The sequence below is a fragment of the Phocoena phocoena genome, chromosome 16 (genome assembly GCF_963924675.1).
Source record: "Phocoena phocoena chromosome 16, mPhoPho1.1, whole genome shotgun sequence".
Classification (NCBI taxonomy): Eukaryota; Metazoa; Chordata; class Mammalia; order Artiodactyla; family Phocoenidae; genus Phocoena; species Phocoena phocoena.
Genome location: NC_089234.1, coordinates 12,044,356 through 12,067,814, shown reverse-complemented (window position 1 = coordinate 12,067,814; position 23,459 = coordinate 12,044,356). Strand labels below are relative to the sequence as shown.

The window sequence follows — 23,459 nt, the reverse complement described above, 5'->3', positions numbered from 1 at the left end:
CCAGCTACAGATCCAGCCTGGAGTGGGTTTATGCACCAGCCAAGAGGAAGTGACACCAGCACAGCAGAAGTAAAACCCCCCATGCTCATTCAGTAGATTGGGGGCCCGACTCCGAAGCACCACCCACACCCAATAGGGCTAGGAGATCTCTGCCCTGAATACACCTACCCTGAACCATAGAGGCTGACGGGGCCAGCCTGCCCCCCATCACACAGCTGCAGCGAGCAGCTAGGAAAGGGACCTGACCCCCTGCACTTCCTGGACTCACATCTTCCACTAATCACGGTGCAATTCGAGGTGTGGCTGACCCCATTCATTCCCCACCCCCTCCAACCAGAAGCATTTCACAGCATTCTCTCAAAAAGATCCAACTTGGGCTTCCCTGGTGGCGCAGTGGTTGAGAGTCCGCCTGCCGATGCAGGGGACACGGGTTCGTGCCCCGGTCTGGGAGGATCCCACGTGCCGCGGAGCGGCTGGGCCCGTGAGCCATGGCCGCTGAGCCTGCGCGTCCGGAGCCTGTCCTCCGCAACGGGAGAGGCCACAACAGTGAGAGGTCCGCGTAACGCATAAAAAAAAAAAAAAAAAAAAAAAAAAAAGATCCAACTCTACAATTCTTACTGAGATGTAGATTTTACTAACACTTTGGTGGGAAGACAAGGAAGACATTTTATACATCGCAAGGTGAAGCTCCATAAAAACCACCTTTAAAGATTCTCTGTTCTCTGCGTATGTCCCCCCAGCTTATCTCCTTTTGTCACTTCCCAAATTCTTCTATTGTCCTCAGCCCTGGCCTGAAACCCTATTGAGCAAAAAAGGCATTAAGCATCTATTGTAACTGACGTCTGTCCCTTGGTGGGGATAAGAATCCTCGCTCTCCATCCAGACACAGCTTCTCAGCTGCTGATCGAATTGTTATCCGTAAGTCCCTTCTCCCTCCCTGCAAAACAGTTTCCTTTGTGGAGGAGAGATTATGCTATTGAGGAATTAAGTTAGTCTTCATAGTGGTCCAATAAGTTGAGTTTTTCCCATCGATCAGGCACTGTGTAAGGGAAGCACTGACATGCGTGACTTCACGTAATGTCCCCAACGACCTTGAGAGGTAGGTACCCCCACTGTTAAGGTGAGAAATTTAGTCCCAGAGAGATTGAGCAATGAGCCCAATGTCAAACAGCTAGTAAATTACTGAAAGACAAGTCAATTTTTTTTAATGATTAAAGATTTGAATAGACATTTCTCCGAAGAAGGTATCAAGTGGCCAATAAGTACATGAAAAGACACTCAAATCATCAGCCACTGGGGAAATGCAAATCAAAACCACAGTGAAATACCACTTCACACCCACAGGATGGCTACACTCAGAAAGACAGATAGTGGGTGTTGGCGAGGATATGGAAAAGTTGGAGCTCTCGTATGCTGTTGGTGGGAATGTAAAATGGTGCAGACACTTTGGCAAACAGTCTGGCAGTTCCTCAGAAAGAAAAATATAGGGAATTCCCTGGTGGTCCAGTGGTTAGGAAGTGGTGTGGCCAAAAACAAAAAAGGTAAATATAGAAGTGTCATATAGATCAGCAATTCCACTCCTAGATATCTACTCAAGAGAAATGAAAATACGTGTTCACCTAAAAACTGTACACAAATATTCATAGCAGCATTATTCATAATAGCCAAAAAGTAGAAACAACACAAATGTCCGTCAACTGATGAATGGAAAAATGAAATATGGTATATCCGTAAATTAAATATAATTCAGGCATAGTACTGATTCGTGCTACACAATATACACAAACCTTGAAATTATTATGCTAAGTAAAAGAAGACAAACACAAAAAGCGACATATTGTATGACTCCATTTACATGAAATGTCCAGAAAAGGCAAATCCATAGGGACAGAAAGTAGATCAGTGGCTGGCCGGGGGAGGGGAAACGGGAAGGATCTGCTTTGAGTGCAAAGTTATTTTTTTTTAATTTTTTGTCAGCACTGCACGGCATGTGGGATCTTAGTTCCTGGAACCCGTGCCCGCTGCAGTGGAGGCACAGAATCCTTTTTTTTTTTTTTGATATTTATTATGTTTATTCATAATTTGATTATGCTCGGTGGGCAGCACATCTCCAGGAGCCTCCCGGAGCCTGGGGATCTGAGCTACGGTCACAGACCATGCAGGAGGCTTCACTAGGGTTGGGAGGCTGCGGGTTTTCCCTGGTGCTTTCCCACGTGCTGACAGGGAAGGAGGAGAGGGTGCGAGCATCACCATTTCCTGAGTCAGGACTTTCTCCTTTCTACACTTCCTCCATGCCCTGTTAGTCATCACCATCATCCCCTGGAACAAAAATATCATGCTCCTCAAGCAGGGCAGCAAAGTTCTTGCTGATGAGCATCCCGACAGAGAGAACGGGGATCACAGGGAGAACACACGGCGCCGTTGAGAGTAACGGTGACTGACCTCATGGGACTGAGCCGCCACGTCCGCCGTCCGTCGGAGACCTCACCACCTTTCCTCGGGCTCAGCCGGCTCCGGAAAGCCCCAGATGCGACGGGTGCCAACGCGAGCCAGCGAGCCGCTCCGGACGCCGTCTCCCAGCTCCGTCCCTCGTCCGGGCACCTGGAAGCACGGAACCTTAACCACTGGACCGCCGGGGAAATCCCTGAGTGCAGCGAGTGATGCAAATGTTCTGGAATTAGACAGTGGTGATGGTCGCCAAGCCTCGTAAATATAATGAAAACCACTGAATTGTGCACTTTAAAACGGTGAATAGGGGCTTCCCTGGTGGCGCCGTGGTTGAGAGTCCGCCTGCCGAGGCAGGGCACACGGGTTCGTGCCCAGGTCCGGGAAGATCCCACATGCCGCGGAGCGGCTGGGCCCGTGAGCCATGGCCGCTGGGCCTGCGCGTCTGGAGCCTGTGCTCCGCAACGGGAGAGGCCACAGCGGCGAGAGGCCCGCGTACCGCAAAAATAAATAAATTAATTAAAAAAAAAAAAAACGGTGAATACTGTGGTATGTGAATTACATCTCAAAAACAAACCAACAAAACAGCTGATAAAAAGCCAGCCAAGAGTCCAACCCAAGCCATCAGCCTCTTGGTCCCGCTCTGACACCCCTTAAAACGCCCATCGCAGCCTCACACCACCAGAGTCCCTCATGAGGAGAATCTCACACCCACATCCGCTGCTGAGGGGCAGCTGGCATGTTTTTACCGTGTGACTCTGGGGACAAGGCCCCACCCTTACAGCTAGCTGGGTGGGGGCGTGGCCTGGAACACCCCCAGCCTGGCCAGAAACCTGTGACTTCACTCCACAGGACAGCCCAGGTCAGCCAGATCTCTCTCTCTCCCTCTCTCCCTGGAGTCTGGAACCGGAGAACGAGGGACTGAAGAGGTGAGCTGTGAGAGACGGACAGAGAGGGACATGGGGGAGGCCTGCACTCAGAGCAGCCCCGAGAGCTGGTGAGCAGGTGGAAGTCGGAGGAGGCAGCAAGGATGGATAAGCCAGGGAGGGCAGTCAGAAGAGAGCAGGAAGCGGCTGTCTTCTTCCTTCCCAAGGCTCTGTGGGCTCCTTGAGCCATACTCGAATTCCTGTTCTGATTCCGAGTCCCTGCGGTGTCTTTACAGTAGCCACCTCCTCAAGGGAGGTGTGTTCTTTGCACTGAAAAGAGCCTGATGACACCCAGCAGGCATTTGTGGACCCAGGTTGGATAGACCAGCTCCCCCAGATTCATGGCCTCAGGGATGGGTTCTTTCGTTTACAAAGAAAACAGCAGATCTCAATGGTCTCTTCTGGAGCCCAGCCGGGAGAGCATCGGGCCATCTGCCTGAGATTCCATATGTAGGACTCCAGGACCCATCTTAGATACTGGCCTCAGAAGCCCTTGCACCTGCCCGGCAACGAGAAGATAATACACAAGGTGTAGGTTCCCACAGTGCGGACCAGTTACCATCTTGGTATCATTCTTTACTTTCCTTTGTCTTCTGACTTATTTGCTATGATTTAGCCTCTGCAATCCCCTCAAGTTAACCCAATTTTTTACAGACCAACAATTGGTGTGGAATAATAAAGATAGTCAAACTAAATATCTTAGCTGGAGTGACCTTGAACTTATCAGTATTCTTCAAAGTAAGGAGAAGACATTTCACATCTCACTTTTAATGAGGAAAAAAAAAACTGTTGCTGGAAATATTTACCTTTCATCTACTGCGCTGAGAGATGGGGGAGATTTGTCGGCTTTGATCTCCACTTGTTTAATTACCGGGAAATGAAGTACGCGTGAGCCAGCAGGATCATGAAGTCTCACTCTTGCTGCAGAAGATGGCAGCTGGGGACCCAGCAGCCTGGCATTTTATTTTCCCAGATCAAAGCTGAACCAGCACCAGGATGGAAGAAGTATCCTGATGAGATGCGCCTGAAGAAGAACCAGGTGGCAGAGACTTGACCAAAGGGGTCACTGGACCAGCATCTCCCATGGGGTCTCCCCTTCTCGCCTCCCACCCTAAGAGAAGGGCACAGTGTAGTCCAGGGCCCTGTCTGGCCTGCCTGAGCCAAGTGTCTCCCCGCACACCACATGCCAGGCCCCAACTTGAGGCAAGCCCAGCACACCTGTGCACCCACGGCCTTAGTTCTGATCACTTTCAACACACTACTAGCACCTGACTCCACCTGTGCTGGACCTCCCAGCTACAACCTCAGGTTGGTCCTCTTCTAAGCCTCACCTGCACAGCTCAGGTGAGTGAACACCATCCCAAGGAAAAGACCAGGGGACCGAAAACAAGACAAAAGCTGGCCTTCTCCGTGGACTGCCCATGACATAGAAGCTGGAATTTGGCCTCTGGGCATGCAGGGGCTGATGGGTAACCACGGGATGAAGGTGGGTAACATGTGGGGGGGGGGCACTGTCGGTTGTGATGGATAGCATCCCACCGTCCTTAGCACAGGAGTAACTCCACAATGCTCATCTCTAAACTGAGGGTGTTAAATGAGACATTTTTTTTTAGCGGTACGTGGGCCTCTCACTGTTGTGGCCTCTCCCATTGCGGAGCACAGGCTCCGGACGCACAGGCTCAGCGGCCATGGCTCACGGGCCCAGCTGCTCCACAGCATGTGGGATCTTCCCGGACCGGGGCACGAACCCACGTCCGCTGTATCGGCAGGTGGACTCTCAACCACTGCGCCACCAAGGAAGCCCTAAATGAGACATTCTCGAAGAGCTTTCCCTCTTTAACATCATCTATCTTTATGATTCTATTTACTGAGCCTCTTCTGTAACCAGAACTGCGCTAGCTCCTCCAGAAGTCACATGGGTTGATCATGGTAGTGGTGGTGGTGATGGTAGCTGCTCACATTTACTGAGTCCTCACAATGTGCCAGGTGCACCAGGGTCTGTACAAAGATTAACTCATTTAATCTTCAGAAATCCCTATGAGGTCAATACCATTATGTATTATCCCATTTGACAGATGAGGAAACTGAGGCCAGAAAGGTTCACATAGCTGTTAAGTGACAGAGCATGCTGTCAAGATATTATACTTCCCTTACATTCCAAACAAGGAGACAAGACAAATCCACATGAAACAACATAAGAGAAAATATGATGTAGGATTAAATTGTGCAGAACAAATGTTAAGCCCTAAAGCAGGAATCAGAAAACTATGGCACATGGAGCAAACAGTCCACTGCCTGTTTCTGTAAATAAAGTTTTATTGAAACACAGACACACCCATTTGGGGCATACTGTCTATGGTGGCTTTCATGCTGCATTGGCAGAGCCAAGTAGTTGAAACAGAGATCATGTGGCCTAAAATAGTCACTGTCTGACCCTTGAAAGTTTGCCAACCCCCTCTCTTATGGTGACCAACTGGCTGGGTTTGCCCAGCACTGAGGGAGCTCCTGAGATGCAGGACTTTACGTTTTTAAAACGTAAAATCTTGGGCAGACTGGAACAAGTTGGTCACCCTACCTGCTCTACCACAGCTCAGAGGAAGGCAACATCCCTGGGAGTTGCAGAGTTGATAGAGGTGAGCCTTGAAAAATGTGCAGGATTTGGATATACGGTGGGTGGGACATGGGTAGGATAGACGGAGGAAGAACATTTGAGATAGGAGAAAGCAGCAGGAGCCTGGAGAAGAATCAGCACGAGATGCTCATGGGACAGCGAGGAGAGAGACGGGTCTCCCTGAGCAGAGAATGCCCATCAGGAAGCAGAAGTTGGGCCCATTAACTGAAGACTCCACAAAGGGTAGCTCATCATCATTGGTGGCAGTGTAAACAGGTCCCATCAGCTGGACAGTGCGTAAGTATGCATCAAAATGTTAAATGTGCATGTGCTTTGACTGCCAATGGGGGAGACCCCAAATCAACACCCCACCCTGTATCCAAGCCTTCTGAAACGTGACTTTGTGGTTCCTCCCATCTTTACCTCTTAAGGTTGCAGTCAGCCACGTGATTTGCTTTGGCCAATGCGATGTTAGTGGACTGGTCTCAAGCGGATACTTAAAAAAAAGCCCTTACTTGTTTCTGCTTTCCCTCTTCTTCTGCCTTTGCCCTGAGAACATGTCTGGGCCACAGAGCAAAGCTGAGCCACCCAGACTGTCCCAGCCAAGACCAGCTGAGGCCACCCAACCTGCAGCTGACTACAGACATGTGAGTGAGACCAGCCAAGCCCAGAACAGCCCAGTCAAGCACCACCTAAATTGCCAACCCCCAGACTCAAGAGCAAAATAAATGCTTATTGTTTTAAGCTACTAAGTTTGAGGTCGTTCATTGCACAGCATTATTATGCAACTAGATAACGGACCCTGCCTAATCCTTTTTTAGGAACTTATCCTAAGGAGGTAATCCAATGAAGATGCAAAGATGCATGAATAAGGATGTCCCTTACAGTGTTATTTACAATAGTTAAAAACAGAAAACTTCTTTTGGAAAGATCTAAGTGCTCAGTAATGGTGGATTTGTTTTCAAAAATTAAATCCATACAATGGAATATCATTAGCCATTAGAAAAGGTAATATATATCAATATTTATTGACATGGAAAGATGTCTACTTCATGTTAAATGAAAAAGTAGATGGAAAAACAGGTTTTAAGGTGGATCTATTGTTTTTATTGAGTATGAGAGAGAGGGAGGGAGGGATGGAGGGAGAGATCCATGCATCAAAATATTAACAGTGATTATCTTGAAGTAGTTGGATTTTTTTTACTTCTTTATCCTATTCTGTACTGTATGAATTTGTAAAATGATAATGTATTATCCTTACAGACAGAAAAGAAAATGTCACCAAGAGAACCTTTCTCTCTACATATATAAAAACATGGCTTTCTAGTCCGTAGTAAACCTCTGCTCTCTCCACCAACTCCACTTACTACTGACTCTGGAATGAAATCTGACTGACCTTGAAGTTGCCCTTCTTGCTGACCCAGGAGACTAGAACCCACGTTGGGAGATTGAGGGGGGAGCACCAATCCCCAATGATGAGGCTCTCTGTGGAGATACTGAGGAAAAGTTTTCCCTTCCAACCATCTGCAAAGAAATTACCCCTGAAACCAACTCCAACCATGCTTTTAAAAACTCCTTGCATCCAAGTCATAATATTTTTGGAGTGAGATCTACTTTACAATATTTTATTAACTGCAGTGTTGCAACTAGAAGTCCTTTGTAGCTGGTCTCAGGGGCCTTCCTGGGACGTTGCACTTAATGAGGTTTATAATTCAATATAACTACATCTGCATCTTTAATTATGCCTAACATTTAATCTTCATTGCTCCTCTTGAATTGGAAGAGCTAAAATTAGATCTGCTGTAGTTTAATCTGATAATAAACATCCATGACATTTAGAGCAAAAATGTACTCATTTCATTAGAGTGGCCGACACATTTACCATTTGCCTGAACTGAACAAATACTCTCAACAGTCCTTCCAACTGTAACAGAGAGCATTGTTTTAAACTATCCCCTGTAGACTCCTGGAACTCTAGAGCTGCCAAGGACCTTGTAGGTTAAGTAGTCTAACAGCACTGTTTTTCAGTGGAGGGCACTGAGGCCCAGAGAACCTAAGTCATTTGTCCACTGTCACACAGCAAGTTAGCAGATAGAGGATATTACAGGAAATAAGTCCAAGGATTCTTGAATCACTGCCCAGTGGTCTGTTTGTCATTCCTCTATTGCCACCCTGGCATATATGACTAAAGTAGGACATAATTTTTTGTTGACATCCCTCTGAGCAACCACCACCTCCCTTTTTTTATGGAATCCAGACAAAATGTCATTCAAGTACCTATACTGAACATCATGCCCCAATCCCAAATTCAAAGTAATAACAAATGAAATATAAAAAGAGAAAATTAAGAAGACACACCCTCATTAAAAACAAAATAAATATCTCCAAGGACCAAAACTCAAGAAAATAAAACATAAAATGAACTGAAGGTTGGAGCTATTTGGCTGCCGGTCTAGAAGGAGGCAGAGGTGGTTAGGAGTTTAGTTCCACTGAAAACCAAAAATGCCCCATTTAAGACCAAGGATGAGACTCAGGCTCTTAGATTTAAGCTGGGACAGAGGCTAATAAAATAGGGAATGATACAGTTAGACAATCTCAATTTGGCAAGCATCATAGTAATAATTAATAATAATAATTCAGGCAAGAATCATTAGCGGATGCTAAAACTTGTGGATAAAAATTTGAGGATAAACAAAATATTTACGTAGTCTCAAAGACTTCCCCACAAAATGCTAATTACTTACAAAGGGGAAAACATTAACTATGAAAGTGGAGAAGTCTCGCGGACACCACCCGGACCAAGTGATCAAAGTTCACATCAGCAGCAGTGGCACAAAGAAGGACACGGCGTCACTTTCTTGGACTCCTTTCACTTCTCCAGTCTTCCTATTTTGCCCTTAACTCATTCTCATCTGTAAACCCCTCTTCTCTCTGCTTCTGCACCATCTTGAAACATCATCTCTAGTAGGCAGGGATTGGTCTGCTTAATTTATCTGGAAGGAGCTGGTCAAGAGACAGATGTTCCTGATTCCTCACATGTGCACCTTAAAAGAGCTTTTACACCCAATACCTCATTGACCCTCATGGTCTGAAAATTAAGTAAAACATATTTTTCTCCCATTTAAAATAAAAATGTGAAAAACAGACTCAGAGAGGTTAAGCCACTTGCCCAAAGTCACACAGCTAGCAAGTGGTTGAGCCCACAACTCCTGGCTCCAGTGATAAGATGCTACAGTCGACGTGGTGGTTGACTCCCCGATATCTATCCCCCTCCCCCATTGTGTGGCCACAGTTCAGTTTCAGGGACTGACCCTGCCTCCAGGTGGGCCCCATTTAGTCAATGCAAACCCAACGAAAATGAAATCCCATCTCCCTTCTTCAGCAGCTGGAGCAAGAGCTCAGGCCTAAGCTGATCAGCATATGCCATTCCCCTGGGCCTGGGGAACAGTTCTAGCCAATGAGACACGATAAGAAGTCTGCTAGGGCTTCATGTCTTATGCTTCCTTACTTTTAAGAACAAGACTAGGAAGCTTCTCTCTCTTCCTAAAATAAATGGGGAAGAAGATAGCCCAGCTTGCTGCTGGCAGCAATCCTACAAAGAAGGGAACCAGCCCTAGAACAAAACTGACACTGTGGATGGAGGAAGAGAGAGGTAGAAAGGACCAAGCATCCGTGATGACCTTCTGAAGTGCAATGTCAGACAACCCTGGAAGCTATGTTAAGTTGGTTCATCTGTTCATTGCAATCAAAAGCACCCTACTGGGTGCAGGTCCCCTCTCCCCTGAGGCAGCCCAGCAACGGGGAGCCCAGCAGCCCAAGTGTCCCACTGAGCTCCAAGGTAATAATGACACCTGCCTCACCAGCCCCCATACACCCCCGCTGTCCTCAAATGGCTGTTTGTTGACATCGCTTCTCTTGAGATTTTTAAACTTCACAAGGAAGGCAGTTCTATAGTGCTGTGAGCTCTCTTTCTGAGAAGCAGCCCTAGTGCTAAGGCAGGATGAAGATTCGTCTGTTCCCAGTACCCACCACTCCTCTCTCCTCCCCCACAAAGAGCAGCTTTCCTCTGGAATCCATGCACATGCTGTTTATTTCTAACTGCACCAGCAGGCCCCAATCCTGTTGCTTGCTGCTTCTAGTTATTCACTTGGAGTCAGAGCTGCTGGGAAGTCAAAATTAGCCTTATTCTACCAGCATGAAAAGGAAATGCAGAAGCAGTCATTCGGCTTCACAAGGGCAAGGAGCTGGGATTTTTCTCCTCTTCCTGTGAACACCAGGGCTCACGCTTTCATGGGTCTATGATTACACAGCCATTTGGAAATTCTGTGAATTGGAAGCAGCGCTATCACTGACTTCCTACAAAGAAGAGGCAGCAGGAGAAGTCTTCCAGAGGAGGGACATGGGGCAGCCATCTGGTTGGAAGCCACCGCATTTACATAAGTTGTCTCTTCAGTTGAGGTGGTGAGGAGCAGTCTGTAAGGGGGGGGGGGGTGTTAATGACCAAAGCCATGCTTGACACCATGTATTGATCAAGTTTTTTATTTAATTTTTTATTTGCTGTATTTTATAATGCTTTGACATCTTGGGGCCTTGCTGATCTTGGAGAGACTGACCCTCCCAGGGCTGACTAATTCCTAAAGACAGCAAACACCTTGCCTTCCGTATGCTATTCCTATGCAAACCGAACCAATCCAAAGCCCATAAATCCACCTCCTCCTTTATCTAGCTTTCTAATACCATGTTAATGTTTCCCCTGTCCTAAATCACCACCAGGCCGGGTGCCAGACATATAGAGACCACCCTTATAGCCCAGAGCCCACTGATGTTATTCAAACTATACAATCCTAAACTTGCTCAAATTTGCCTACCCTGCCCATGCATTCCTTCCCATGGAAACCTCAATAAACGCTCTGACCGTGCTCTCCCTTCACTCCTTCACTCCTGGCCCACCCAGGTGCTTCCCCATGTGGCCCTGCAGGGCACCGTGTGCCCCCTTGTTTGGGGAACTGTGAGTAATAAACTCTTCTTTCAAGGCAATTGTTTCCATGTCTGTCATCTTACCACATCTGATTAAGCCAGATCAGCTAGCAAGAGAAAGATAGCATGATTTTAGGTAATGCCTATCACACTGCAAAGTAGGAATTATTAGCTCCATTTTCCATGTGAGAAAAGTGAAGCTCAGATGGTTGAGTGACTTGCTGATGTTGGTTAACAGAGAATATTGATCATGAGCTAAGGGTGCAGCAGTCGACTTCTTTTTATAGAGATATATGAAATTTTAAAGATATTGATATTTGGTGGGAGAATTGAGTACTATTCATCAAAATTAAAATGTTTTATTTTAGGACTTCCTTGGTGGTCCAGTGGGCAGTACTCCACGCTCCCAATGCAGGGGGCCCAGGTTTGATCCCTGGTCAGGGAACTAAGTCCCACATGCATGCCACAACTAAGAGGTCCACATGCTGCAACTGAGAGGTCCGCATGCCGCAACTGAGAGGTCCGCATGCCGCAACTAACGTGCCGCAACGAAGATCCCACGTGCTACACCTGAGACCCGGCGCAGCCAAATTAAATAAATATTTTTTTAATGTTTTATTTTAGGAGGGAAATTTATTAGACTTAGTTAGTGGAAATGAAATATGTTACGTGAGTCCACTCAGAGGGGCTATTGGGGAAAGCTGACAGAATAACTCGGAGGAACTGGCCGGCATTACTCCATCAAATCTCCTGGGCTTTTTGTTTACATTCTTACAACCTCGAGAGGAGGTGAGCCAAGTTGGAATACAGCCAGTAGAGCAGAGGGTCCAGCTGAGACTGAACTTGGCAGCCCCTCTCCGGGGTATCCCAGTGACAAAACATGCCGCCCCCCAGCATGTTAGTGATACAATAAGGAAAGCCACATGCAGGAAGTAAACAGTCATCAGGGGAAGAGCAACACATGGTCTTACTCACTGCTACTCAGATCTGGTCTGGGGACCAGCAGCCTTGGCATCACCCAAGACGTTAGAAATGCGGAATCTCGGACCCCATCCCAGACTCGCCAAACCGGAATCTGCAAGTTATCAAGATCGCCAGATGATTCACACGCATATTACAGTTCGGGAAGTTCTAGCCTTTACAGTTCCACACTTGCGAATGGGGGACACTGGGGAAACAATTAGGATGTGGATGAAGAATGAGATCACAGATGGACTTAAGCTGTAACTGAAAGGGCCTGTACTGAGCCTGTGTGCTTGGTGCCTCTTTGGTGCCACAGACCTGATACAGCTCCTACTGCTTTCATGGTTAGGTTATCAGGGTATTACCAACTCAGCCTGGATGATCCTTTGTCATGGGGGTTGGGGGGGGGGGTGCTGTCTTGTACATTGTAGGATGTTTAGCAGCATCCTTGGCCTCTACCCACTAGATGCCAGTAGCATTCTCCAATTCCATCCCAAACCCCCTTGTGCCAACCAAAATTGTCTCCAGGCATTGCCAAATATTACAGGGCAAGTGGAGGGGAAGGGGTGTGTATGTAAAATCTCCCCCTTCCACTGAGAACCACTGAGTTAAATAAAGCATTCTTATGAATTCATGTTGCCTCACCTGTTCTACCTGGGACCATCAGTATAGGAAAGGACTGGGAGATGGTGGAATTTGTTTTTGCGGTCAGGGTAAATCCGCTGCTGCAACTGCCTTCCATCTCTCTGCTGCCACGAAGGAGAGGAAAGCCTCCAAAGGGATGGAAAGAAGGTCAGCAATAATTCAGAGGGTAGCCAGGATAAAAAGCCAGTCTAACTGGCTTCTAATGTTGTTTCCCTCGCTCCACACCACCTCGCGTTGAGGGTGTGGGAAGTGCTCTGGATCATGAGCTATGAGCTGTTACGTTCTAATGCCAGCCCAGGTCCCACTGGCTATATGCCCTTGGATGAGTCACTTCCCCACCATGGGCCACAGTTTCCTCCCCTGGGTTGGCCAAGGGAGTTCCCTTCCATTCCAGTCTTTCAATGAAGATGCTAGAAATGATAAAAATCATGTGTGTCAAGTTCACAAGGCTGAATTCCCATGTGGGAAACAGAGATACAGATAAGGTTGAGTTTGTTGATTGTTGACTCCTAGCTAGGCTGAGAGGGGATGAGTTCCTAGAAGCTGAGATGGGAAGTCCAGCCATTAAACAACCTGGTCCAAAGGAGAAAATGGGCAGTGACAGCAAGTCTCAGTCAAGGCAGATACTGCCTCCATCTGCAACAGAGGGGAGTAGGTGGATGGCTGCCCAAGACCCTTCCAGATTGGACATTCTGTGGCCCTGACGCTGTTGAACTATCCCTCCCCAGGGGACACTCAGTAACCAAATCACCTTCAGTCCTAGGGCTCCCTTCAAATTATTTTCTGGAACCTAAATAAAACTGGGCCCGTCTCAGCACAGGGCTGCACCTAAAGAAACCCAGACCCAACTCCTTACAGCTTTGGAAAGAAATGTAGGTCCATTACAGAAGGCCTCTTTGGGAACTATCAAAGGGGAAGCTACATCACACAACACAAACCTGCTTAAAAATAATATACATTTTCTCCCTGCAAACCTCCCAGCATACCTCGTAGCCCCCCTTCCACCTCAGCCACCCTGGCCTTAGACTAGTTACATCCTGTCCCCTCCCCAGCTACCCTGTCTTTGTAGAGCCTTCTGGCTTGCTTCCACCTTCTACCATTCTCCCCTTCACTACCTACCCTGAGTAGCCCCACAAAATCCCAAAAGCTGGTTCTATGCTCTGGAAATAAGTTTGGCTGCATGAATCAGAAAATGAAAAGTATCCATGGCTTAAGCGCTCAAGGTCTTAGTTTCCCATATCAAGATTCTGGAAGTCAGCAGTCCAGGGTTTGTATAGCAATCCCCTTATTCCTCACTTTCTGCCCCGTGCCAGAGCTAGGAGTGCTCTCTGCTGCCAAGACTAAGACAGCTGATGTAGCACTAGTCATGTGTGTTCCCAGCCCAGAAAGGGGGAAAGAGGATGAGAAGGGCCCACACCCCCCCTTTAAGGACATTTTCCAGAGCTTTGTTGATATTTAGAATGTAGAAGAATGGAAAAGACTTTTGATCCTGTGGTAACAACGAGAAAAATCTGGACAAAACTTAAAATCCTACTTCTCTATGGGTCTAGCAAAGAGCAAAGGGTAGAAGGAAGCCTTGATGAACTGAATTCCGAAAAGAAATGAGCATGTCATAGGTAAGTAGAGGGCCACAGCGGCTGCCCTACCTGAGAAGGGATGGGGAACCAGTCTGGAATGCATGTGGTATCCCTGAGGGGAGAGACTGCCCACGAATGAGGAGGAACCAACCTAGCCTTAGATGACTGTGTAGCAGTCAGTGTCGATCAGAGAAACAGAACTGCTACTATCAGAGAAGCGGGGTACAGAATCAAGGACTAATTTCCTGAGTTTGACCTTACACAGTATGAGGCACTGGTGGGACAGTCCCCACAGGCTGTTGCCTCTGTAACTAGTATTAAGCTTGAAATCACTAGAGGTCAGCCAGACGGGCAGCCAGAAAGGAAAATTGAATGTGGACAAAGGAAAGCACAAGTTGGAATCACAAGGATGAGCTGGAACTTATGAGGATGAACTGGAATCCACAGCTGTCGCTCACACTTTCCAAACTGAATGCTCTGGATTGAGTTATGGGAAAAGCTAATAGCCTCCGCCTCAGAGGTGCACGTCAGAGAAGAAGGGGATCTCATGGGAGCTAAAGAGCTGGCCATTGAGGCAAGCGCTCCTGGTGCTCTTACTAACCTTCAGAATATCCATCAAGGTACCTGCAGCTTCACTTCTACCTGCCAAGCCTTGTGCAAAATGTCTCTTACGGCCTAAACTAACCTAGATGCACAAGGAAGGAAATTCTTGGAAACATAGTTCCAGTTCAGCCAAACTTACAACGTCCAGAGTTGCCACAGACTGTGTGGGCTGGCAGGATGATGTGGAATCTGAAAGAACCCCAAATGCAAAAATAGATTACTCAACCCAACAATGCTGCCCTGTCAAAAATGTTGCCAAGGAAGGAAGGAGTCATGAAGACAGGGCAGGTAAGCAGAGACAAATCACTTAGTCCCACTCGGCTTCAAGATGATCACGATGACTGGATTTGGGGGCCCTGAGGAGTTGAATGCACAGTGAACCAAAAATATCTGAAACTCTAATCCAACCTCCTCCCAATTCAAACCCTGAGCAGATCGAAAAGCTGGAAGACAAATGGACTTATAACAGGTAAACTCTCAATCTAATGAAGGCTGCGGCCCAACCAGACTCAAGGAGGAATCTGACTGAGAGAGCCTCTCACCCTATCTGCAAGACAGAGGAGTGGGTTTGCATGTTCTGGAAAACAAACAAAACAAAATATTATACTTTATTTTCGTATACTTTAGTCTCCAAACAAAAAAAAATTATGAAACATGCAAAGAAGCAGGAACATGTAACCAGAACTCAGGAAAATCATAGTCAACAGAAACAGATCCACAGACAAACACTAGCTGTTGGATTAACAGACAAGAAATTTAAACCAACTGTTAAAAATATGTTAGGGCTTCTCTGGTGGCGCAGTGGTTGAGAGTCCGCCTGCCGATGCAGGGGACACGGGTTCGTGCCCCGGTCCGGGAGGATCCCACGTGCCACGGAGCGGCCGGGCCCGTGAGCCGTGGCCGCTGAGCCTGAGCTCCGCAACGCGAGGGGCCACGGCAGTGAGAGGTCCGCGTACCGCAAAAAAAAAAAAAAAAAAAAAAAAATTACAAACATTGCTGAGAAAAATTAAAGACCTAAAAATTGGAATGACATACCACATTCGTGGATTATAAAGACTTGATATTGTTAGGATATAGATTCTTCCCAGATTCAAAACAATCCCATTTTTGTAGAAATTGAAAAACTGCTCTAACATTTATATAGAAGTAAGTGCGAAGGACCTAAACTTGCCAACACAATTTTGGGGAAAAAAATTTGGAAAACTCATACTACTTGTTCCAGAACTTACTCTAAAATCACAACAATCAAGTTAGTGTGGGATTTGCATAAATGCAAAACTATGAATGGAACAGAAGTTCCAGAACTAGATCCAAACATATATACTGCCAACACACTACGGCAGTTCCGTGTGTGTATGCAGGGAGAGACCTTTTAACAAATTATGCTGGTACAACTAGACATCCACCTGGGGAAAAATAAATGAACCTCAACCCCTACTTCATCCCATATGCAAAAATCAATTTGAGATGCGTCACAGACCCTAACATAAAAGCTAACATTATAAAACTTCTAGGAGAAATCATTTGAAAATAGCTTCACAAATTTGCGGTAGAGAAAGTTATTAAAGAGCACACAAAAAGTGTAAACCATTAAAAGGGACATTCATCACTTCTACTTCATCAACATTTAAAACTTCTGCTCTTCTGAAAAACACTGTTAAGCAAGCCACTGACTGAAGAAAATGCATGCAAAATATGTATCTGATGAAGGACTTGTAGCCACAATACATAAATAACCCTTACAATTCAATAATAGTAAGAAAACCCAATAAGGGGGGGCAAAGACTTGAACAAATATTTCCCCAAATAAGATATATGGATGGCAAATAAACACATGGAAATGTGCTCGACATTATTGGTCACAGGAAAATATAAATTAAAGCTACAATTAGATGCCACGACACTCACACTGAAATGGCTAAAATTAAAATGACTGACAACACCAAGCATTGACAAGAATACAAAGCAACAGAACCCACATACCTGAGGGAATGTAAAATGATATAATTGCTTTGGAAAAAAATATGGTAGGTTCTTATAAAGTTAAGCATACAACCTAGTGATTCAAGTCCTAGGTTTTTATGCAAGAGAAATGAAAACATATATCCACCTGAAGTCTTATACACAAATGTTCGTAGAACTTTTACCAAAATAGCCCCAAACTGGGAACCAACCCACTAGTCGATGTACTATTCATCAACTAGTGAATGTATAAACAAATGGTGGACTGTCCATACAACGGAATGTTGCCTAGCTATAAAAAGAAAAATACATTGATACACGCAATTAAATGGATAAAACTCAAAAACAATATGCTGAACCAAAATATTAGACACGAAAGAATACATACTGTATGATTCCATTCATCTGAAATTTTACAACGGGCAAAACTAATCTATAACGGCAAAGGCGCATCAGTGGCTGCCCAAGGCTAGCAGTGGGAAGGGAGAAGGAAGACTGGCTGCAAAGAGGCGTTTAGAGAACTTGGTGATATGATGGAATATTCTACATCATGCTTGTCATGGTGGTTATACAAGTACAAACATTCGTGAAAACTTTTGATTTCTACACAGAAATGGATGCATCTTAGTGCATGTAAATTATATACCTCAATAAATTAGGGTTATTTTTTTTTTAAAAAAAGCAGCTCAATTTAAAAACGGGCAAACAGACATCTCACAAAAGAAAACATATGAATAGACAGTAGGCATGTAATAATGTGCTCAACTTCATCAGTCAACAGGGAAATGCAAATGAAGACTACAATAAGATATCGAATTACACCCATCAGAATGGCTAAAATGAAGAAGACTGGTAACACCAAATGGTGGTGAGAACATGAAGGAACTGGAACTCTCATACATTGCTGGCAGAAGTGTAAAGTAGAACAGATACTTTGGAAAACCCTTTGCCAATTTCTTATGAAGTTTAACATACCCCTCCCCACGGATCCAGCAATCCTATTCCTAAAACAAATGAAAACATGTCCACAAAAAGATTTATACAAGAATGTTCACAGCAGCCTTAATCTTATGGTCCAAAACCAGAAACCTCCCAAATGTCCATCAGCGAATGAATGGATAAGTAAAATGTGACACATTTGTACAAAAGAACACTGCTCAGCAGTAAAAAGACGTGAACAATTGATACAAAGAACAACGTGGATGAATCTCACAGACATTGTACTGAGTGAAATTAGCCAGATACAAAGGGTACATACTGTACAGTTGAAGTTCAAGCACAGACAAAACTAACCTACGTGTTAGAAATCAGAACAATGGTTAGCCCAGGGTGGGGGCTGTCCAGACTGAAGGAGGCAGAGAGGATTAACTGATTGGATGTAGGGAACTTTCACGGGTATTAGAAATGTTCTTTATCTTGATTGAAGTGTATGTATACATTTGTCAAATTTCATTGAACAGTAGAGCTAAGATCCGTATGTGAATCATACTTCCTTTTTTTAGTAATGAAAGAAAAGGAAAAAAAAAAAGGAAGTCAAACACATCACTTCTGCTTGGATCTAAATGACTAGAATTTAGTCACATGGCCGCACTTAGCTATAAGGAAGACCAGGAAAGGCAGTCTTTATTCCAAGCAGCTTTGTGCTCAATGAAAATTGCTTTTCTTCTTACTGTAGAAGAAAGCAGAGACTTGATTTAGCAGGACAGATAATGGCCTCTGCCATTGGCCAACAAAGCAAATAAATGATTCTCTTTTTGAGGGAGGGGGGCTCAAGGAAGATTTCAAATGCTTATAATAATTTAATAATTCTTCTAATTTTTGCTGTCATGCTACTTTCTGTAGTTTTTCAGTGTTCTCTTTTCCCTACTGTAATCAGGCAAGGCCACTCTTCCCACGGTGGCCATAACCTTGAGAACCTGCCAAGGGTACACTGGTGACAAATGAAAGGGGGACAAAGGAAGGAGGGTAGCAGGGCTGGGAAGGAAAATGAAACAGCCTTGAACATGTGAATGAAAACCTGCCCGGCAGACATGGCATGTGTGACACCTGCCGCCTTCCAGTGAGAGGAAACACCCCCTTTGTGTTTAAAACTTGGTTTGGCTTCCTTTGGGGACCACACAGGATTTCACCAGTTTTAGCTTATTATGAGAGATGCAGCAACAGTAGCATCCCCCGTCCTTGGAAATCTGTCCTTCTTGGGCAGTGCTTGCTGGGGATGTCTGCCACAAACGCAGGAAATCTTCTTCTCCATACATAGTCCAACACTCGGGCTAGGATTTTCCTACCAAGAACCTCATTCCATAGGCAGGTACTGGAGAAGAACGGGACTTTATTTCCCATGGGAACTATGCTTGGCTGATTTCCTTGCCGCATGTTATCGTATACCAGTGCTTTCTCAGTGAAACAACAAATGTTTATTTAGAGCTCCTGCTTTGCCTGGCTCTGGGCTCAAAGCTGGGGATACAGAGAAAGCACAGAACTATTGGCTAGGCTGGGAGTCAATCTCCTGTTCCCAGCCCACCATCTGGAGTGAGACCCTTTGACACTGATGTCAGCCAGAACCACACCTAAGATCCCTAGAACCAAGCACTCTGGGGATGAGCCCCGCTTTATTTCCCTATCCCATTCCCGCCATAAACTGGCCCATCCTACCAGGGTTTCAGCCTGCTCCTGCCTGAGCCAGACACAACCTCTTTCCCAGTACACACCCCTTTCCCAGAGGGATGAGAGATCAGCAGGGTCTGCTTGATGAAACTCGTCCATGGGCTGCCTCCAAGATCTGGCTGCAAGGAGAACGGACTGGAAATTGCACAGTCACTATCTTTGCAGACAACTCTCTCCTCCCTCCTCCCCATCTTTCCAACATAATGAATTGCGTGGAGAGCTCAGCTGTCATGAAAGCTTTTGAATTTCAGCCCCACCGTCTTCCAGGACATCCTTAGAGGTTATCTCGGCAAGGCAGGTAGAAGAGAAAAGAGCAAAGCTTAACCCTATAAGGATAATGATGACATATTATTAGCAACTGATGGCAATCTAATGCAGGATTTTCAATATAGACACTGCTGCCTCTAATTTTTCTCTGTCATATGCACACACACACAAAGGCTACATTTAATGACTTCAAAATGGAGAGCAGTTTCTTAAACTAAATTTAGTTCCTTAGAAGCAGTGTCTTAATACAGGGCATTTTAATAAAATAGAGACACAGTTTGAATGCTGGAGACACTTCAGGATAGATGGAAATGTTATGATTAGTATGTTTATATGATAAGACCACTAGTTGGCATTAGTGTTGACTTTATATGGCCATGCTAAACGCCTTATGTGCAGAAATCCGAGTGGCACTCAAGATGGCAGAACCACATTTGCTGTAGGATCATCACAGGGAGTAACCGGCAGGCAGGAAGCCTAATTAGTTTCTGTATCCTCAGCCTCTAGCACAACACTGGGCCCAAGCAGAGGTCTGATAAATGATTGCTGGCTGGATAGATGAAAGGGTGGATGGATGGATGGATGGACTGACAAAGACACAACTTCAGCAATTTATTTTAATGTGTTGGGAAACCAGTCGTGTAACTAAAAGGCTAAAAGCCTGGGGATATAAATTCAAAGCACAGTGATGTGATTGCTTGGAGTATGTTTGACTTAGGTGAAAAGTATCCATTCCTGTGTCTGTAAATCATTGTGCCTCTCTGTCCTAGCCAGATTTGGAACACACACAAAAATAGAAACTTCTACAGGCATTTAATTGTCTTTCCTTGAGCTCCCCCAAAAGCAGACCCTGAGGCAAGGGTTGAGGTGCAGGTGGTTTATTGAGAGGTGATCCCAGGAAATGCAAGTAAGGAAGTGGGGAAAGTGTAACAGGATAGCGGAAGAAAACCAGTCATGAGTGGGTTACCGCTGTGGGTAACTGGGGCTCAGTCTCACTGAAGACCCTTTGAGAAATCATGTGGACCATGGCCTAGAATTTTCCCACAGGGGCAGAAAGTGGGACACTTACCAAATCCCATGCCCCAGTGGCTGAAAGCAGCCCCAGGTCATTCACACCTTCACCCCCTGGATTGCCCCTGTATTTAGCAGAGTGAATTCCAGGTGCTGGAAAAAGCCCTCAATCAGAGAACAAGTTTGATGCAGGCACTCAGGAGGTAAGCTGCAAACTGTCACAGAGCAGGTGAACCCGGGTGGTCGGTGGGGGGCATCAACAGTGTGCCCTAGAGCATCTTAACAGGAAGGGGTTCAAGACCAGGAATTAGATACACTTCCTGGAACGGCTAGAGGAGGCTTTCTAGGCTGGCCTCCAGGACTGACTCCCAGACAAATAGAACTGACTCACCAGGGGACCTTTGCCCTCTGAGGCCACCCCTGCTACTGCTGTTGCCACCACGACTCTCTCCACAGCTGGGAAGCTATGGAATGGGCTTTGCAGCATGGCTGCAGAAATCCTCACACTTCCATGACCTTATTTAGCATCAGAAAACAGCCTAAGCGGGGCAGGAAGAAGGCTTCTGCCACAGTTCCCCTGTCCAAATCATTCATGCCTGTGTCTAATTGACAGGACCTGATTCACATCCAGAATGGGAACTGTCAGGGAGTCTGGAGAATGTGGGGTTCAACTTTCCAACCTCCCAAACTGGAATGAGGCAGACACAAGTTTAGAGAAGCTAATGTACCCTGTCTACCATGCTCCCTAATGACCTACCCTTAGCCTGTGTTCCCATCACCATCCAGAGCCCCTCGTGGAAGGGGAGCACACCTGTGGCCCCTGCTCTGTCGACCCATGGAAGCTGGTACAACGAGGTAAGAAGACACGAGGCTGCCTGCTCTGCACTGCGGCCACATGAGCCTTCTCTCAGTTTCTCAGAAGTGCCTAGTTCTCTCCAGCCACAGGGCCTTTGCACACACTACTTCCTTGCTAGAATGGTCTCCCCACCTCTCCCACCATACTCTTCTTCTAGATTCTGTTATCCTTTGAATTGCAGCTCAAACAACACCTCCTCCAGGAAGCCTTTCTTGACTCCCCAAACTATTTTGATTTCCCCAATTACGGGCTCACTTAGGCTATAGCACTTGCAGATTATTAGCTGGTGTTGGGCTTCCCTGATCAGCCATATCCTGTCATTGTGTCTGTGAGTTTTTTTCTCCTGGGCTTATGAGTCTAGACTGAATCGGCTTCAGGCTGACCCTCAGACTGTCTCATCCCCACAGGGACAGTCCTTTTCTCAAAGATGCACTGAAGCTGATGCTGATCTTCATGATGTGTCCTTCAAATACACATTTAAGTACCCTGGTATCACAATTTTTGTTCCTATAAAGCAAGGTAGATGAAAATTCAATCCTGGCTCTGACACTAGTCATTACCTGAAGCAAGTTACTTCATCTCTCGGAGCCTCAGTTTGCTCATCTTTCCCTGGGGATAATAAACACCCACCTTGGAGAGCTGCTAGAAGAGTTAAGAAAATAATGTGAGAGGGCTTCCCTGGTGGCGCAGTGGTTGAGAGTCTGCCTGCCGATGCAGGAGACACGGGTTCGTGCCCCGGTCGGGGAGGATCCCACGTGCCGCGGAGCGGCTGGGCCCGTGAGCCATGGCCGCTGAGCCTGACTGTCCGGAGCCTGTGCTCCACAACGGGAGAGGCCACAGCAGTGAGAGGCCCGCGTACCGCTAAAAAAAAAAAAAAAAAAAAAAAAAAAAAAAAAAATAATGTGAGAGAGCAAGCCATTGCCTAGCACCCAAGTGTGTGTTTTGACCATCATCATTAACCCTCAGGGGCACTTACGTCTTCGTTAGGTAGCGTGTGATGCCAGAGTTGGGGTTTTTTTGTTTGTCTTTTTCGTGTAGGTTTATTTTTTTTTTTTTTTGGTTGAAGATGTCATTTCCAACACTTCCTCAGGAGGATGGGGATGATTTTTGAGGCTCTGAACAGAAGAGAGAGCTAGGAATCCTTATAGACTGGTTTCTGCACATGCAGCTCTCACAGGCTGCATGGAGCCCCCAGGGATGGTAGAGTACATTGATTCCCTTTCTGGAAAGCAATGTCCAAATGATCAAAAGCCAGAGGAGCATCTCCACGCCTTGGCCCAGAAATTTCTCTTGTGGACTATATGCTAAGGGAGTAATTAAATGAAAACAGAAAGTTTTCTTTGTGAAGATGTTCACTGCAGGAGCCCAAGATTGGAAAGGCCCTCGATTACCAAGAGCAAAGGGGCAGTTCAGGAAACCAGCACACAGATTTTGCAGCCATTAAAGGAATCACTGTGAAGCCTCCGTAGAAACATGGAAAAACATTTCTGATAGAATGTGAAGAGAAAAAGCCATGTTGGAGCTCCTGTCAGCCTGACATCACAACGTGCAACAATAAAAAGTGTTGCCTTGGGAAGGGAGAAGATTAAGAGAATTTTTAAAAAAATGTTCTTTAGTGTCTATTTTAACGCTATGCTGTTTTTACAAGTTTAAAATGACCAGCCTACTGGGCACCTTCTAGCAGATGAAGGGAAGCAAAGAAAAACCCCATCCACACTAACAAAAATGAAGGGGTCCTTCTTCACTGGAACTGTGTTGATATGCTGAGGTCCGTGCCTTGGATAAGACTCTCTGGGATAGGGACTTCCCTGCTGGTGCTCCTGCCAATGCAGGAGACATGGGTTCGACCCCTGGTCCGGGAAGATCCTACATGCCATGCAGCAACTAAGCCCATGTGCCACAACTACCGAGCCTGTGCTCTAGAGCCCGTGGGCCACAACTACCGAGCCTGC

The 23,459-nt window shown here is 46.0% G+C and overlaps 1 pseudogene; it reads right to left on the bottom strand.

The window, feature by feature from the left end:
• Window positions 1–2,299: 2,299 nt before the first annotated feature.
• The window catches only part of LOC136135964 (essential MCU regulator, mitochondrial-like), a 110,515-nt pseudogene continuing 89,355 nt past the window's right edge, over window positions 2,300–23,459 (bottom strand).